The 19,562-nt window shown below is 39.1% G+C and overlaps 1 protein-coding gene across 4 annotated transcripts in view; it reads left to right on the forward strand.

The window, feature by feature from the left end:
- The first annotated feature begins 449 nt into the window (after positions 1-449).
- Positions 450-19,562, forward strand: part of USP54 (ubiquitin specific peptidase 54) — a 121,369-nt gene continuing 102,256 nt past the window's right edge. The window contains exon 1 of one of the 4 annotated variants that reach the window (XM_036110297.2): positions 450-585. The gene's annotated coding sequence lies outside the window, so the exon portion shown is untranslated. The other 3 variants (XM_036110298.2, XM_036110296.2, XM_036110300.2) reach the window with 3 other exon arrangements.

Raw genomic sequence — 19,562 nt, forward strand, 5'->3', positions numbered from 1 at the left:
AACTGATAGGGGTGGGGAACCCGTGAATAAACAAATATTTCTGGGAAACCAAATACCATTTGCAAACCAGTGTGAGAAGAACGGATGAAAACTTCTTGAAGGAAGGTTATGAGGAGATTGTAAGGTCAATTTCTGGCTTGCTCGCTCCATCTCTAACCACTCCGTATGCATAAGGAAAATGCCAGGAAAACGGAACTTCAACTAAAGGCGACACTGCTCTATGAGGCACTTGGAGAAGGCCACATCCCTAAAGTTATTCCAGGGTAGGGTTCGCTATAGTAACTCCCCCCAGCTCAGCCGGTCCTCCCTGCAATAGTTTTCCGACTCTCTGCTCCAGATCCTTCCTTGCCCTCACCCACCAGCAAACCTTTCCCGGCCACCCCCAAAACGCTTGGCGGCCGCCATTTTACACACTACTATCGCGAGATATATTTAGCCTTCTCGAGCCTGACTCGTTTACTTTCTTGCGAGAAGCTCTTCTCGGCTGTTCTCGCCGTTAGCTGAGGAAAGTGTCGCGAGAGCTGGTTGCCTTGGCTCCCCGTAGCTATAGCAGCCGCGGCGGTTAAGGATGCGGCGGCAGGAGCTGTGAGTGCGACACCCTCAGGGGGGCGGGGTCGGAGGTAACGGGGTGCAGGGGGTAGCCCCGGTTGGGGGGGTAGGTAGGGAGGAATGGGCCCAAGTGTGACGTGTGAGGGAGAACCTAGGTCCAGTGGGGTACAGGGACCTGACGCCGGTCTGCACTAGGGCACTCGGAGGGCTAGAGCTGCCGTGAGGTCCAGTGGGAGGGACCCGGGTATAGTAGGGTTCAAGGGGCAGGGGCCGGAGCGTGGAGGGTGTGTGTATTGGCAGGAAGAGAGTTACGCGGACTCAGAACTGGATAAAGGGACCGGACTACATCGAGGAATAAGTGGGAAGAAATGGGGTATCGCGAAGAGGAGGGTATGTTGAATGGGAGCACGGAGGTTGGGCCCGGTTTGCTTTGCACTGGGGGGATGGGGGGGCCGGTGTCGGACCCCTTGCAGCTCCCTGGGGTCCGCCGGACGCTGGTCTAGGACTGCGCGCCAGGACCTGGGTCATAAATGGCGTGGCGGGAATGGTGGCGTCCGGGACCTCCACCACCACCCGCCCCTTCCAAGGAAATTCCCCACGGACGATGTGATGTGGAAGAAGGGTCCTGGTGAACTAGTATTAGTTGGTGAGGTTCTTTCTGCGGAGAGATTGTGAGTGGGATAATGAATGATTGCTGCTGTGAAGTGTGGGGTGGGGGCGGGAGAGAAATTCTTGAGGAAAAAAACTAAGATGTGCTTCCTCTGGAGCGTATTGAGTTGGAAAAAGGGGTGTGTGTGCTGAAATCACGTTTCTTCCCAGATTCATTCAAGTATAGAATTCCTTTACGGTGTACTTACGAAATTATATATGCACTGTAAAACTAGTTTAGCTGATACAGTAGAAGAATGTGCAGTACGACACTTAAGCTTTCCACGGATGTAATTTAAAAACCAAGAAAAGTGTTTGTATTGCAGCAGCAGCAAGCTGAACACTAGGGATAGTTTTAGTTAAGTTGACTATAAAACCTAGTGTTCCCAAAGTGTGCATATTCAGGTTATTTGCCTTTTAAGAAATGGATGAAGTTTTTTTGTTTGTTTTGTTTTTTTTTTTAGGAGACAGAACAAGTTTTGAGTATCTGCTAATCTGAGAATAAAATGAATCTCTCAGGGGTTAAAATCAAGGAGAAGGCAAAATATTTAGTTTCTGAGTCTCAAGATTATTTTGTGGAGATGGGTTGGACCACTTTGCTCCTGAACTCTTATTTCTAGTGGAAACAATGGCTTCAATTCAGGCATAAAAATAACTTACCCATTTCAGTCGACAGATACAAACTTTCTGATAATTTTTCTCACTATCTTTTGTAGGTATAAATTTGCAGGAGATAACCTCTCTTGATTATGTAACTGGATTTTTCCATGTTGAGGTTCACAAATTCATTAATTAGAATAATGGCTTTTAAATCCTTCTGGCACTAGCCTTAATGTGGTCAATCATTGAACCTATTTATTTGATATGTGTTAGACTAAAACTTTTAATTTGTAATATTAGGAGCTAAACTTTAAAGTAGAAGTGCTTGTCTGAGGCAAGATACAGCTTTATGTGGTTGGGTCCAAAAGATTTCTGCATGAATCCATTAAGGAGCTTTACTGAGTTCCTATTATATATAGAGTACTGTGTTAGGCACTGGGGGGAGGGAGATTAATTCATTCATTTACCCATTCAACAAACATTTATTGAGACCTATTTTGTGTGATTACTAAGCCTTCAGAATACAAACACAAGTAAGCTTTGCTCTCTGCCTTGCAATGCTCAGAACCTAGGAAGGGGGGAGGTGTGACAGAGAAACAAATAATTACAATGTAATAAGCACAATATATGAAACCAAGCTTATGAAACAAGGTTCTGGCCCTCAAGAGTTTACCTAGTTGACAAGACTAAAAAAGAAGAAATAATTTAAAAAAATTACAAAACATTAAGCAAATTCTAAACTGTGCTGCATAAGTAGAACATAACGTTTCTCAGAAGAGATAAAAGTTATAATGAAAGCTTGAGAAAATTCACAGGTCAGTTCATAATTTAAGTCTTCTTTTGTACTCTTAAAATAAATACCACTGTATGTTCTTAAGTCAGTAGTAAGCATAATAACATTTGTTGAGTGATTATTAATGTGCCAGTCATGTTATCTCATTTTATCCTTATGACACTCTGCTCTTCAGCTGGTACCAGTACTTTCAATAAATTAAGGAAGTTATAGAGCTAGTAAATGGCAGATTAGGGATTGGAAATGGAAATATATGTGATTGGAAAAACTAAGCAAGATTCCCTCTTTTGCAGGGAGGGTACCTTGGGATTGGGGGGCCAGAGATTGAAGGTGGAATTGGCCAGAAGACCAGAATTCAGTCTCTTTGTCTTTGTTCATAGATTTTTCTCCCTCACATATTTACACTCTATATGGGAACTAATTTGAATATTAACATGACGCTAAATATGATATTTGTATTGTTGTACAGAGAGTTGAGTAAATTGCCGTATTCATGTTGTATATAATTGTACAGAGAGCTATGCTTGGGAAAATAGTTATAACAAGCAATTGTTAACATTTGCAGTCTTCTAGAAAGTGATCATTTTAATAATGGAAACAGTTATCTATATTCAAATGCAGTAGGACAAATGTTATTACAATAGACTTTAAGAGATTTAGTCAAACATTTTTTTATATTGCTGGGTTTTTTTTGTATTGAAAAAAATGTATATACATATCACATGTATTTATATATTTGCATTCAGACTTTTTAAACTCTATTCTAAAGTCCAAAATCTGATTTTCTGGTTGAAATTCAAATTTTATATCTTAGTACATGGTTTCTTTAGAAATCTAAGTGAGAATGATAGATACCATCATTGTTGATACTTAGGTCTAGACTTAATGCTTAAGGTGGATGAGTCCAATCCATTTCCTTTTATATTAAGGAAACTAAAGCCTAGAGGAACTTTTCGGTGACTTGCCAAAGTCACACAGCTGCAATGTCCCAGGCGTCCTGATTTCCAATTAAGTGTTTCTTCTACTGTACCACATTGCCAAATTATATTTAATAATTACTATACATAGAGTTATAGATGCTCTCAGCTAATTTTAGGAAACCAGTGTTCTCAGGAGGCTATTGATAGATGAGAGTACAAACTGATTACTTGTTTCCCTTATACTGTACTTATACTTCCTACTTAGAATAAATGCATTCAGATCGTTTATTCAAAAGCTTCTTACATTTGGTTTCTTATATTACTGTTTCATTTTTTTGTGTCTAGCTGCCTTACTGGCCCATTTTAACAAATGTTGACATGCCTTTAAAAAAGTGGAGGGGGGCACCTGGGTGGTTAGTCGTTAAGTGTCTGCCTTCGGCTCGGGTCATGATCCCAGCGTCCTGGGATCGAGCCCCGCATCGGGCTCCCTGCTCCTCAGGAAGCCTGCTGCTCCCTCTCCCACACCCGCTGCTTGTATTCCCTCTCGCTGTGTTTCTCTCTGTCAAATAAATAAATAAAACCTAAAAAAAAAAAAAAAAAGTGGAGGGATACAACTATGTTGTAATACATAATATTCTTTTTTCTGTAAGATTTATTTATTTATTTAAAGATTTTATTTATTTATTTATTTGAGAGAGAGAGAGAGAGAAACAGCATGAGAGGGGAGAGGGTCAGAGGGAGAAGCAGGCTTCCCGCTGAGCCGGGAGCCCGATGTGGGACTTGATCCCAGGACTCCGGAATCATGACCTGAGCTGAAGGCAGTCACTTAAACCAACTGCGCCACCCAGGCGCCCCTACTTACTTATTTTAGAGAGAGAGTGCGTGTGAATGGGTGCATGAGTGAGTGGGGGAGGGGCAGAGGGAGAGAATCCTCAAGCTGACTCCCGGCTGACCATGGAGCCCAACCTGGGGCTCAGTCCGAGGACCCTGAGATCATGACCTGAGCCAAAACCAAGATGTTCAACTGAGCCACCTGGGTGCCCCTGTAGTACATAATATTCTTAAGACATACATACAGATTTGAAGGTGAGTCAGGTGAGGTTTTTTCATCGAGTTGACTTTCTCCAGCAGTCTTTCATCTATAGGCTGGAATAGCATGTGGGTATGAATGAGATTCTGTGTTTTCTAATATCTTAACTAAGTGGGCTGGGTGCCCATGTTTTTCATGTGACTTATTTTTGAGGCACTGAGACATTTTTCTTTTTAAAGATTTTATTTATCAGAGAGAGAGAGACAGCACAAGCAGGGGGAGTGGCAGGCAGAGGGAGAAGCAGGCTGTCCGCTGAGCAAGGAGCCCGATGCGGGACTCGATTCCAGGACCCTGGGACCATGACCTGCACCGAAGGCAGATGCTCAACTGACTGAGCCACCCAGGCATCCCGAGACATTTTTCTAAGAAAGGTTTAAAGTAAGAGAGTGAGATGAGAGGAAGAGTTTGAGGGCAGAACATGGAACTTCTATCCCAGAAAGGTTGAAAACTGAAAGAGTAGTTGGCGATGTGTAAAGTGGATAATGGTCTAAAAGTATTCTTTAACTCTCAATCTCCACAGGAGAGCCTGAAGACCTTTTCTTCTACTTTGATACACATACCCCCGGAAAGGTTCTATTCATTTACACTCCTCCAGGGATGGGAGTGGGAAAAAGTATTAATTTCCCAGCACTTACATCGCAAAAATAAATGGAAATTGAACAAAGTAAAAAGTTTACATGATAGGTGAAAAGTGACATCTCATTTTAAATTTCCATTTCTTTGATTGCCTATGAAGTTGAACATTTTTCCATATTTTTCTTTCTTGACTTCACTGTTTATGTCTTCTTTAAAATACTTAAAAAACATTTTTTTAAAGATTTTATTTATTTATTTTTTAAAGATTTTATTTATTTATTTGACAGAGAGAGACACAGCGAGAGAGGGAACACAAGCAGGGGGAGTGGGAGAGGGAGAAGCAGGCTTCCCGCCGAGCAGGGAGCCCGATGCGGGGCTTGATCCCAGGACCCCGGGATCATGACCCTGAGCCGAAGGCAGACGCTTAACGACTGAGTCACCCAGGCGCCCCTAAGATTTTATCTTTAAGTAATCTCTACATCCAATGTTGGGCTTGAACTTACAACCCCAAGATCAAAGGTGCCTGCTCGGCTGACTGAGCCAGCCAAGTGCCCCAAAACACCTAAAAAAATTTTTTTAAAGATTTTTTTTTTATTTTTAAGTAATCTCTACACCCAACATGGAGCTCGAACATACAACCCCGAGATAAAGAGTTGTATGCTATTACCAACTGAGCCAGCAGATGCCCCAATTTTTATAAATATTTAAATTGTATACTTAAAGAGGAAAAATAACATTAAAAAAATTTATGTAGAGGCTAGAAGCAAAGAATCCCCTTCCAGAATATTCTTTTTGGTGGGTTTTCTTCCAGTGATTTTTCTATGCCATTTATAATTTATGTATCTATTTATAGCTTTTTATATGATAATATATTTTTTCTGCAGCTCTTTTTTTTAACTTAGCTGTGTGCCTGTGAGATCTCATCCTCTCAATACTCAGTTTTTAACAGCTGATTATATTTCATTTTGAATTCCTGTAATTTATTTAACCATTCTTTTATTGATGGACATTTAAGTTATCCACGATTTTTACATTTACCAATTAAAATGAACATCTCTTATTCTTGTGTCTTGTGTAAATGTTCTAGAATACCTCTAGAGTAGTGCCTAGAGTTGTTGCTTGAAAGGTATGCATATTTTTAAAGATATTGCCAATCTGCCGTTTAAATAGTCTGTGTACTATTATGCATTCCACCAGCAGTTTATGAAAGCACCTATATCCTTCCCTACTTGCCAATACTTGGTATTGTCAATCTCGTACATTTTTACCAATATGGTGGGCAGAAAATTTTTGTTTTAATTTGCAGTTTTCAGATTACTTGTGAGTTTGAGCATCTTTTAATTTCTTTATTGGCTATTATATTTCCTTCTGTGAAATTTCTTATTCTATTCTTTGCCTTTTTGAAGCTTTTTCTTTTACCTCTTGATTAGCAAGAACTCTTTATATGTATGTGGATGCAAATCTGTATTTATAAATATATATAGCACATATTTTCTCCAGTGTGTTGCATTATCTACAGTGTCTATTGATTTTTTTTTTTTTTAAGATCTTTTGTTTATTTATTTGACACAGAGAGAGACAGCTAGAGAGGGAACACAAGCAGGGGGAGCAGGAGAAGGAGAAGCAGGCTCCTGGCTGAGCAGGGAGCCTGATGCGGGGCTCGATCCCAGAAGCCTGGGATCATGACCTGAGCCGAACGCAGACGCATAACGACTGAGCCACCCAGGCGCCCCTACAGTGTCTATTGATGTACTAAAATTTTTATATTCATACAGTCCCATCTGTTTTTTTTTTATTTCTTAAAAAAGATTTTATTTATTTGACAGAGAGAGACACAGCGAGAGAGGGAACACAAGCAGGGGGAGTGGGAGAGGGAGAAGCAGGCTTCCCGTGGAGCAGGGAGCCCGATGCGGGGCTCGATCCCAGGACCCTGGGATCATGACCTGAGCCGAAGGCAGACGCTTAACAACTGAGCCACCCAGGCGCCCCAGTCCCATCTTTTTTAAAGATTTTTTTAAGGTAATTTCTACACCCAATGAATGTGGGGTTTGAACCCACAACCCCGAGATCAAGAGTTGCATGCTCCAATGACTGAGCCAGCCAGGCACCCCAGTACCACCCAGTTTTAATTATTGGTTATTTGTAGTATGTTTGAAGGTCAGTTCCCCTCTCAGTCTTAGACTATATGTAAGAAGAGACTTTTTCTTTCAGAATTAGTCTTTCAGGTTTCATTACAAACAAAAATTCTGTTGGGATTGTAATTGGCATTAATTGAAACAGATAGTTTATTTACTTTATGGAAGAATTTATATCTTTACAATGTTGAGACTTCCCATTTAGAAACAGGATATTCGGGGCGCCTGGGTGGCTCAGTCATTAAGCGTCTGCCTTCAGCTCAGGTCATGATCCCAGGGTTCTGGGATCGAGCCCCGCATCGGGCTCCCTGCTCCGCAGGAAGCCTGCTTCTCCCTCTCCCACTCCCCCTGCTTGTGTTCCCTCTCTCGCTGTGTCTCTCTCTGTCAAATAAATAAATAAAATCTTAAAAAAAAAAGAAAAGAAACAGGATATTCTCTCTATTCAAGTTAAAAAAAATCCTTCAGAAAATTTTATAGTTCTCTTCACATTGATCTTGTACATGTCTAATTTTTAGGTATTTTATAGTTATTTAAAGTTGTGGCAATTGGGATCTTTTACCTTATCGCATTTAAAAAATTGGTTATTGCTGACATATAGTAAAGCTATTGATTCTTCTATGTTGATCTTGAATTGGATTTCCTTACTAAATGCTTTTATTAAATATCATGATTTTTCATTTGATTCTTTTGGATTTTCTAGATAGTCATATATTCCAGCTGATGTCTTTGCCAGTTTTCATTTTGGCATACACAATTTTTTCTTATTTTGACATGTTTTAAATCTCTTTATCAGAAAAGTGTTAATCTTTTGTCATATAGCTTGCAGTGGTTTTTTGTTGTTGTTGTTTGTTTTTATGGGAACCTCTTGACCATCAGTAGGTAAAACATTAGAATGGGATGTTGCAATGCTTTGAAGTTATCTTTACACTAGGAAAATTCTGAGAGGGTTAGAATTCTTTAAACCAAGTCTGGTGAATAAAACTATGAATTAAAACAACGGGAAAAAAAGCCCACTTCTGGATACAAATGGTATTTGATTGTAAAATTCAGAAACTCAATCCTATGTATTGTGATGTGCCATCTGCATTAACGGAGTTAAATTTAAAGTTGGGGAGAAGATAGCTGAATAAAATTGACCAGGTTGAAAATCCATAGTAGAATATGTAAATATGTAAATAATATCTATATCTGATATTTAATCATACAATTAGAAGAAACTAGTTTTTTGATTATTGTTATACTTGGGGAAAAATAATTCTTTAGGGGCAACAGCCCCTCATAGCTCTCTTAAGAGAAACCTTGACATGTGAACATTCTTGAGATTAGCATTGAGAGAGAAGTTGGCATAGTAGAAAGATTATGGGCACTGGAATTTAACAAACCTTGGCTCCCATTCCAGTTGTCAGTTATTAACATTGTGATCTTTAGCTCATTGAGCCACATCCTCCTCTGTAGAATAAGGTACTCAAAAATAGTAGTTATTATTAATTTTCAGACCCATAGTATACCATATCAAATAATGTCATGTACTGCTCAAAGTTGATATTACCAGGGGTGCCTGGCTGACTCAGCTGGTAAAGCATATGACTCTTGATCTTGGGGTCATGAATTCAAGCCCCATGTTGGACACAGAACTTACATTAAAAAAAATTCATACTGCCAATACAGCTCCATTACATGGTGCAAACATTTGATGAAAGAGAAGGCATGCCATAACTTACAGGTCTGAATTCATGTTTGCTGCTGAACTGTCAGTTGTATGGATCCATTCAGATTAGGGGTTAGGAGAACCTAGAACCTAGAGTTAGGACCACTTAGAAACATATTAGAAACATAGAATTAGAATCCATGTTTTAACAAGATCCCCAGGTGATTCATATACACCTTAAAGTCTGAGAAGCAGTGATCTAATTGGTAATATCTAAAGGATAGTACTAACCTGAAGTTCAAAAGAGTTCAATTTAGTAGTGACAAAGCAGCAGGGTTGAGATGATAGGAACTATAGAAAATTAGGCAGGTAGTCACTTTGTGTTTCCAAATGATTGATTTATTCACTGTAGGACCCTCTCAACAAGCTGGGGCATACAAGGAACATCTAGGAGAGAGGGCTGGCAAGATCCTGATTGGGTATCTGGTCACTAGCCAAGGGTTTGGCATCCAGAGCAATAGCTTGAGTTTCTGCAGGAATTAGCTTTGCTGTTCAATATGGAGGCCACTAGCCACATGTGGTTATTAAAATTAAGTAAGGGTAAGAATTCATTTCCTCAGTCTTACTAGCCATATATTCACATGTGGCTACTATATTGGAGAGTGCAGATAATGGAACATCTCCATCAGTGCATAAAGTGCCATTGACAACACTGAGGAGAATACCAAGATGTCTGCCTTGAAGGTTGTATCAAAATGGCCAAATATAGAAGGTAGAGAAAATCCATGAACTGCTGGTCACACATGTAACACACCACCCCATTCCAGACCCTTTCCATTGCTGATAGCGTCTGATAAATTCCCTGTCCTGTTTAGGTTTGGATGTGCTTACAAGTGAAAGGCATCAACTAAAAGTTAAGGGAAGGCAGAGGCTGACAAGGAGAACATTCTGGGAGCTGTGAGTGTTGAGGGATTTTCCAGACATAAAAGAAATTGCTGAGCATTGGGATGAGTAGGAATGGTATGGGTTGGGAAAATAATAGGAAGTGCTAAAAGGAGTATTTACCTGCTAGAAAAACAGTATTGCTCCCAGAAGAAATATTGAAAATGGATTCTAATGTCCAGGTTAGTGTTGAGCCAGTCACCAGCCTGATCTTATCTTCACTAAAATTTTAAGTTGGTTTATTGATATGAAAAATATGGACACATTTTTTATGTTTAATGAGAATTAGTGGGAAAGTAGAATTCACTTTGAGGTTCACTTTTCAGTCTTTTTCTCCCAGGGAATACATCTGCAGAAACGGTTATCCAAATTTTTTGTTTGGGGACAGTGCCATATAGTAAATTTGTGAACTCTCTCTCTCATTCTCATTTATATCAGACACACACATAAATATTTATATGATTGTACTATATACAAAAACGTTTTTAATCTTCTGTTGCTCTTTCAGAGTTTTTCATATTTCTTTCAGTTTGGCTATATAAATGTTCTTTATAGACAAGTGGCTTTTGAGAAAAAAGCCAATAGCCCTGTTGTTGGTGTGCAATGAATGAACTTTTCTGAAATCTATGTTTCAGTATTTAAGCACCTTTTTTTTTTTTTAAAGTAGGCTTTATCCCCAGTGTGGGGCTTGAACTCCTGACCCTGAGATCAATAGTCAGATGCTCTACTGACTGAGCCAGCCAGGTGCTCCTTAAATACTTTCTCTTAGCAGTACCTTCCTGTACTATGTTGAAAGCAAGAAACATGTTCTACAAAGCACGTTTTTCAAATAGCATTTGAGTTTTTAAATGAAAACAGAAGCTGAGGATAAGGCTATATTGGACTCTTGTGGAATATATTTTTGTTGGTCTTATTTTGACCTGTGTATAGGTTCATTTTCTTCTGTGACATAAAAGGTAGATTTTTAACATAAAGCCAGCAGGCATTCAATGACTTACTTGAAATTCCCAGAAGAAAAAAATTTTCTTTCTCCTGAGAAGAAATTTCTGAATAGATATCTTTTAGACAGTACAGTAGTTTCATAGTCAGGTTTGTAGAAAAATCCATTATCCATGGAAACAGAACTTTCTCCTTATTTGTGTGCCATTATCTCATTTCTGACCTGGGTTCAGCTGTTGTTTCTCTGTGCAGATCCATTTCCTTTGGTGGTGCATCGTGTCCTGAACGTTGACCCCAGTCAAAGCTGTATGGTGCCATTTCTTTCAGCCTTTATTTATCTTTACTCGTGGTCATTGTAGACCAGAAAGGTATTTGTGAGGATTGGGAATTCCCATCATGTGTTCCTTTAATCTTGGGGAACCCCAGAGAGAGGCAGTGCCATTGTAGTCTTGGGACCTACCAGTTCTAAGGAAACTTCTAGTTATTTCACAGAATTGTAGTAGGAAACTTTGTAATTAAAAAGGTAAATTTTAGACACCTCTGAGTTTTAGAGTATTTACTGATATTGAGAATACACATTTATACTATTCATGTTTTGACCAATGTTTAAACCACAAATTTCCACATTGCAAGTTATTTTGAGTAAATCTGTATGAATAAAATTCTGGCCATAATTTTAACTGGGCAGAGTATGGAAGTCTTACAGTTGTCTTTCCTTTTTTTTTTTTTTAAAGATTTATTTATTTATTAGAGAGCGGGGGAGAGAGAGAGAGTGAGTGCACAGCAAGGGGAGCAGCAGGCAGAGGGAGAGGGAGAAGCAGACTCCCTGCTGAGCAAGGAGCCCGATGCGGGGCTGGATCCCAGGACCCTGGGATCATGACCTGAGCTGAAGGCAGACGCTTAACTGACTGAGCCACCCAGGCGCCCCTACAGTTGTCTTTCCTATGCCTACTCTAAAAACTTAGGAAAAGAGGGGCACCTGGGTGGGTCAGTTAGTTAAGCATCTGCCTTCGGCTCAGGTCATGATCCCAGGGTCCTGGGATCGAGCCCCACATTGGGCTCTCTGCTCCGCGGGAAGCCTGCTTCTCCCTCTCCCGCTCCCCCTGCTTGTGTTCCCTCTCTAGCTCTCTGTCAAATAAATAAATAAAATCTTAAAAAAATAATTAAATAAAAATAAAAAATAAAAACTTAGGAAAAGAAATAATAACTCCCTTTTAAAAATCAATTTGAAGTTTTTTTTTTTTAATTTTATTATGTTATGTCAGTCACCATACAGTACATCATTGGTTTTTGATGTGGTGATCCACGATCCATTGTTTTCGTATAACACCCAGTGCTCCATGCAGTACGTGCCCTCCTTAATACCCATCAACGGGCTAACCAATCCCTCCCCCCAAAACCCTGTTTGTTTCTCAGAGTCCATAGTCTCTCGTGGTTCATCTCTCCCTCCAATTCCCACCCCCCATTTTTCCCTTCCTTCTCTTAATATCCTCCATGCTATTCCTTATGTTCCACAAATAAGTGAAACCATATGATAATTGACTTTCTCTGCTTGACTTATTTCACTTAGCATAATCTCCTCCAGTCCCATCCATGTTGATGTAAAATTTGGGTATTCATCCTTTCTGATGGCTGAGTAATATTCCATTGTATATATTCAATTTGAAGTTTTTATTTCATGGTGACTTTCACCTTACTTCTTTTTTCAATAGTTACTAAATGCCTGTTTTTAAAATAACAGTTTTATTGAGATATAATTCACATACTGTGTAATTCACCTATTTAATATGCACAATTTAAAAGTTTTTAGTGTATTTATAGAGTTGTATAGCTGTCACTGCAATCGATTTCATTACATTTTTTATAAAGATTTTATTTATTTAGGGTGCCTGGGTGGCTCAGTTGGTTAAGCTACTGCCTTCAGCTCAGGTCATGATCCCGAAGTCCTGGGATCAAGTCCCACATTGGGCTCCTGGCTCAGCGGGGAGCCTGCTTCTCCCTCTGACCCTCTCCCCTCTCATGCTGTTTCTCTCTCTCTCTCAAATAAATAAATAAATAAAATCTTAAAAAAAAACATTTTATTTATTTATTTGACAGAGAGCACAAGCAGGGGGAGAGGCAGAGGGAGAGGGAGAAGCAGGCTCCCTGCTGAGCAGGGAGCCGATGCGGGGCTTGATCCCAGGACCCTGGGATCATGACCTGAGCTGAAAGCAGACGCTTAACCGACTGAGCCACCCAGGCGCCCCAATTTCATTACATTTTTATCATCCCAAAAAGAAACCATATATCCAGTAGCAATCACTCCATTTCTACCCACAACTGTAGCCCTTGGCAACTACTAATTTATTTCTGTCTCCATAGATTTACCCATTCTGAACATTACATACAAATGGAATCATAAAATATCATTATGTGGTGCCTTCTGTGACTAGCTTCTTCAGCTCAGCATATTTTCAAGGTTCGTCCATGTTGTGGCATGTATCAGTATTTTATTCCTTTTAATAGCCAAAAAATATTCCTTATTCTATTGTATGTATATAAGACATTTTATTTATTTGTTCATTAGCTGATAGACATTTGAGTTGTTTCCACTTTTTGGCTTTTAAGGATGAGGCAAATGAGGTCCTTAGCCCACAAAATAAGGATACTAAGGGTTGTGTAAGTGGAAAATTTAAGGAGGCACTCAGGATTGTGCAAGTGCATGGTCACTTGGTTGACCCTGAGAATGAGTGCCTACTTAAATTTTCTACCTGGGAGCCTCAAGTGTCGCACCATAGTCCTAGATGTGGATTGGCTCTGAAAATACTTTCCTTGAGCTTCACTGAATACCAACCACTTTTGAAAACCGAGTAAAAAAGTATTCTTTGCTCTTTGTTACTTTCCTGTTCAACAGCATTCAGTAGTCTTCCATTGATTATCAAAGACTGACCCATGATTCTCACTTTATTTCTAGTTAGAGTCCCACTATCTTATCCTTTCAGCCAGGCTAAGCTACATTCTATTCCCTAAACGAGTCAATGTCTTTCCTGTCATCCTGACTTTGCCCATGCCATTTTCCACCCAGAACTGTTTGACTGAACAAAATCTATTTGTGGTGGCATTGATCAAAATAGACCACTCTTCAAGCCTGTGGCACTAATCTTGTTCAGACACTAGTTCCCAAGTATTAGAAGCAGTCTTCCTCCTCTCTAGGTCACAGATATTTTCCAGGAAATTAGTTAGGAATTTTCTGACTAGGTTTCTTGCTCAGAGTGCTGAAAGACATAAGTGTCCCCAGTCAGGACAAATTCCATAGTTGGTCGTTCAAATCGTTCTTTTTCCTGTAATTTCCTCAAAGTGCCTAAGGGTATTACCAATATTATGCAACTGGTTTGTCTGTGCCAACCTCTGAGATAAAGCCATGCAAATTGGAAGCCATTAAAAAATAAAATCAAGTCATAGTAATGCATGTACATTAAAGTGAAATAGTACTTTTTAAAAAAGATTTTATTTATTTATTTGACACAGAGAGAGGGAGGGGGGGAGAGAGAAGCAGACTCCCCACTGAGCAGGGAGCCCGCTGTAGGGCTCGATCCCAGGACCCCAGGATCATGACCTGAGCTGAAGGCAGACACTTAACTGACTGAGCCACCGAGGCGACCCCTTCATATATATTTCTAAATGATATGCTTGAACTGCTAAACTGCTATTTTCTATTATACCTACCCCTGCCCTGCATCCATACACACACATTTTCTCTCCCAATATAGGTATAATACAGTTTTGATTAAATCAGTTGTGGTAAGCAGAATGATACCCCCCCCATGTCTCATTCTAATAAGCGGGACCTGTACATGGCAAAAGAGAATTAAGGTTGCATATGGAATTAAGGTTGCTAATCAGCTGATTTTAAAATAGGGAGATTACCCTGGCTTATGGAGATGGGTTCAATGTAATTAAAAGGATTGTTAAAAGTAGATGAGGGAGGCAGAAGAGATGCTATATGAGAAGGACTCAATCTCTGTTGCTGGTTTGAATATGGAGGAAAGAGAACATGAGCAGAGTCATGCAAGTATCCTGTAGACACTAGAAAAGGCGAGGAAAAAGATTCTCCCCTAGTACCTCCAGAAGGCAGCACAACCTTAGCACCACTGTTATTTTAGCCCAGAGAAAGCATACTGGATTTCTAACCTACAGAAGTCTAGGATAAAAAGTTTATGTTGTTTTTACCACAGTAATAGAAAACTAATACATCTGTATTCATTGTTTCCATTATGACTTTATAGATTTCATAGCTAAGCCATATAGTAATACATTTCCTTTCTTACATAAATATTATTTTTCCTAGTGTTAGTAATTGCTTTCTTTGTTTAGTTTTTTTGGAAGTAATTTACCTAAAGTTATTTGTTACTATTTTCTTGGGTGAAGATGCAGAGCTAAGTGTCAGGTTTGAATGTCAGCTCAGTTTCTGTGTAAAAATAGGCAAGTTACTTATACCCACATTGTTTTTTAAGATTTTATTTATTTTTTAAGTAATTTCTACACCCAGCATGGGCTGGAGCTCATGACCCCAAGATCAAGAGTCACATGATCTATCGATTGAACCAGCCAAGTGCCCCAAACTCACATATTTTTTTAATTGAAATTTTTATTGAGATAATTGTAGATTGACTTGCAGTTGCAAGGAATAATACAGAGAGATCTCTATATATTTTGCTCAGTTTCCCCAACGGTAACGTTTTGCAAAAGTACAGTATAATATTACAACCAGGGTATTGATATTGGTACATACCACTGATCTAATTCAGATTTCTGTAGCTTTACATTTTTATTCATTGTGTGTGTGTGTGTATTTGTGTGTATCCTGTGTAATTTTTTTACATGTGTAGGTTCATGTATCCATCACTATAGTCAACATACTGAATAGCTTTAAAACCACAAGTATCCCTACTGTTGCTCCATATACAACCCCAGCTGCATTCCTGGCAACCACTAATTTGTCTTCCCTTTCTAAAATTCTCTCACTTCAAAAATGTTATCTGAATGGAATCATAAAATATGTAACCATTTGGGGTTGCCTTTTTTACTTTCAGCATAATTTCCTGGAGATTCACTCAAGTTGTTGCATGTATCAATATTTTGTGCTGAGTACTATTCCATGATATGGATATATGTACCATCATTTGTTTAAACATTCACCTGTTGAAGGACATCTGGGCTGATTCTAGTTTTGGGCTATTACAAATAAAGCTGCTATGAAAACAACAACAACAAAAACAAATAAAGCTGCTACAAATATTTGTATAAAGTTTTATATGAATATACATTTTCATTTCTCTGGGATACATGTCCAGGAGTGTAATTGCTGGATTGTATGGTAGTTGCATGTTTAGTTTTTAAAGAAATTGCCAAATTATTTTCCAGACTGGCACTAAAAGTAAATTTTACATTCCCATCAGCAATGTATCAGTAAGCCGGTTTCTTTGCACCCTCACTAGCATTTGGTGGTGTCACTACTTCTTATTTTAGCCATTCTGATACATGTGCTGTGATACTGCATTGTGGTTTTGATTTGCATTTCCCTAATGGCTGATAATGTTGAACACCTTTTCATGTGCGTATTTGCCATTTGTATATCCTCTTTGTTGGAAAGTCTGTTCATATCTTGTGCCCATTTTCTAATTGGCTTGTTTGATATTTTACTGTTGAGTTTTGAGAGATCTTTATATAGCCTAGGTACTAGTCCTTTGTTGAATATGTGGTTTGCAAATACTTTCTTCTAGTCTGTAGCTTGTTTTTTTCATCCTTTCACCTGGGCTTTTATAGAACAAAAGTTTCCCTTCTTGATTGCATGTCCCTTGTCATCTCTCAAAGGTAACCACTCATGAATTGATATTTCTCTGACTAGTTTATACTCCTTAGCCTGTTAGTGTATTAGAAGCTTATCATGGCAGAAGTAAAAATACTGAGGAGGTCCTGTGGAAGGCTAAGGTGGGAAGAGATATTTCTTAGATTTTTTTTTTAAGTTGAAAGCCCAGTTCAGCACCCTATCAGAGATGGTTGTACATAAAGGTGCACAGAAATATTTGTTGAATGACTACTTGGTACCCAGGTACTTCTGATCGAACATATTTAGTACCAGTATATTATTTTGAAATGATGTCTACATATCCTTTAGGATTGTTATGTCCTTTACCAATAAATAGACAGCTGTGGCAGAGTAAATGTTTTCTTAGAAGTAGTGAAACTGAGTAGCAAACTTGAGTTTCAGGACTTGGTTCTAACTGCATATAGTACATTTAGCTGCCTTGGTTAATTGAGACTTGTGCACAGAACAAACAGTAAGAGATGTTAGAAGCATTACAATTCCTGGTACAGGAAAATGAGTTGTAAATTCTGGAAAAAGGGGTGATTCTGGTAAGGTTTGACTCTGGGTAAGGACCTGTAGAAACAAACAGCTCAATGTTCATAGAGTAGTGGTGAAGGACCTGACCCTGACCTCCACTGTAGCTGAAAATGTAATCTTCTCTAGTGAGGCTGTAATAGCAGCAGGAGCTGCTGCTGCCTGAACTTTGTGGTTGTGTGAAGTGGCTCGAGCAGAAAATGATTCCATGGCACCAGGCATGTGTAGGGAAGGACTTGTTCTAGCTCTGGCCAAGTGGTTGCACAGGTTGTGGATGTCATTTGATTGATTGATTGATTGATTGATTGTGGGTGTCACTTTAAACATACAAAGACCTGTTTGCTGGAGGAGGAACAGCTTCCTGAGGATCAGGTACACATCTGAAGGGATGAGCTCATTCTAACCAGACCTGCTCTAGACGCTGAGTGAAATGTTTTCCTAATTGCAAGTCCTGCAGCTGGGAGAAGCAGGAAATGGTTGAAGCTTCAGGCAGTTTGTGAGTAGCAAAAAAATAGAAGCAATTTTGGGACTCTTTTGAAACATGTGGCTGTGAATATCAGGTTGAAGGTGACACACATGGACACTCAGTCTCTAAGTTGAGGATTGCAGTAAAGTGGTGGGTTGAGGAAAGCTTTGGTGGTTCTAACTTTAATGATTCTTTTTGAGGTGGCTTAATAATTTGTTTTTCATACTGTCTTGTTTGATTTTGCTGCTTTAGGAAATAAGAGTTCTGAGGTCTCCTTTTTAATTTCCAGGGATGAAAATTTTTTCTTTATGGCTTTTTTGAGCTTTAGTTGATGGGACTTATCCTACCTTTGAAGTCCATGGTGCTGGCTTTCAGAGCCCTATGCATGATTCTATTCTATTTTGTTTTAATTTACCTAAACTATTTAAGTAAGGCTCTTTAAAATGAAATTGGTTTAGGGGCGTCTGGGTGGCTCAGTGGGTTGTGCATCTGACTCCTGGTTTCGGCTTGGGTCATGGTCTCAGGGTTGTGGGATTGAGCCCGGTGTAGGGCGCCCTGCTCAGCAGGGAGTCTGCTTGAGATTCTCTCTCTCCCTCTCCCTGTGTCCCTTTTCCCGTCCGCACCCCCTCATATGCATGTGCACTCTCTAAATAAATAAATAAATAAATAAATAAATAAATAAATAAAATCTTTAAAAAATGAAATTGGTTTAAAAAAAGAAATATCCATCATTATTTTTTATTAGACTTTTTATTTTGAGATAATTCTAGATTCATGTAGAGTTAGGAGAGATCTGATACACTCTTTACCCAGTTTCCCTGAACGGTAACACCTGGCAAAACTATAGTACAATATCACAACCAGGATATTGACATTGATACAGTTAAGGTACAAAATATTTTCATCACCACAGTATCCATCATGTTCCCCTTTTATAGCTACACCCACTTCCTTTGCACACCCCTTCTTTAACCCTCTCAACCACTAATCAAAAAATCAGTTTTTAAGCAAGAGAATTTTAAAACATTTTATTTATTGAGAGAGAGAGCAAGCACGCACAAGCAGGGGAAGGGGCAAAGAGAGAGGGTGAAGCAGGCTCCCAGCTGAGCAGGGAGCTTGATTTGGGGCTCCATCCCAGGATCCTGGGATCATGACCTGAGCCAAAGGCAGCCGCTTAACCGACTGAGCCACCCAGGTGCCCCTTAAGCAAGAAATTTTATGTGCAATCTTAACTAGTTTTGTATTAGAAATCCACATAGCCTTAATGAAAAGAGCCCTGGACTGGGATAGAAGATTTTGGTTCACTGTAGCTCTGTGACCTTGGGCAAATAATTTTAATTTCTCTGTGCTTCACTTTCCTTATGCATAAAATGGGATAATGGTATATTAATTTCTAGCTAACCTATTTATAAGATTTTGAGAAATTACAAAGTTTGTAGGCCCAAACTGAAATTAAATTTAACAGAGGTAATCCCTATGTTTAAACTCAAATGTACAAGAACAGGATAAAGAAGAGCTGGGTGTAGTATAGTGTGAAAAATATCTGGAAATTTTGGTTAATCACAAATGTAGCATGAACTGGTTATGCAGTGTGCTGCTAAAAACACCTTCGGCTATATTATCGGAAGTTTATCCAGGTCACAAAAGTATTGATTCCAATATATTTTTGTACTAGGTTGGAAACACATTTTGCATGTTTGTTTAAATGGATACTGACAAAGTTGAGAGCATTCCAAGGAAGGCAGGCAGAACTGTAAATGATCTGAAAGCCATTTATATAGGAAACTTTTGGGACTTGTGGAAGGTAGTGTTGATAAGTTTTAAAACTGCAAATATAATGAAACACCCATAATCCCACCATCCAGAATTAACTG

Source organism: Halichoerus grypus, chromosome 7 (genome assembly GCF_964656455.1).
Source record: "Halichoerus grypus chromosome 7, mHalGry1.hap1.1, whole genome shotgun sequence".
NCBI lineage: Eukaryota > Metazoa > Chordata > Mammalia > Carnivora > Phocidae > Halichoerus > Halichoerus grypus.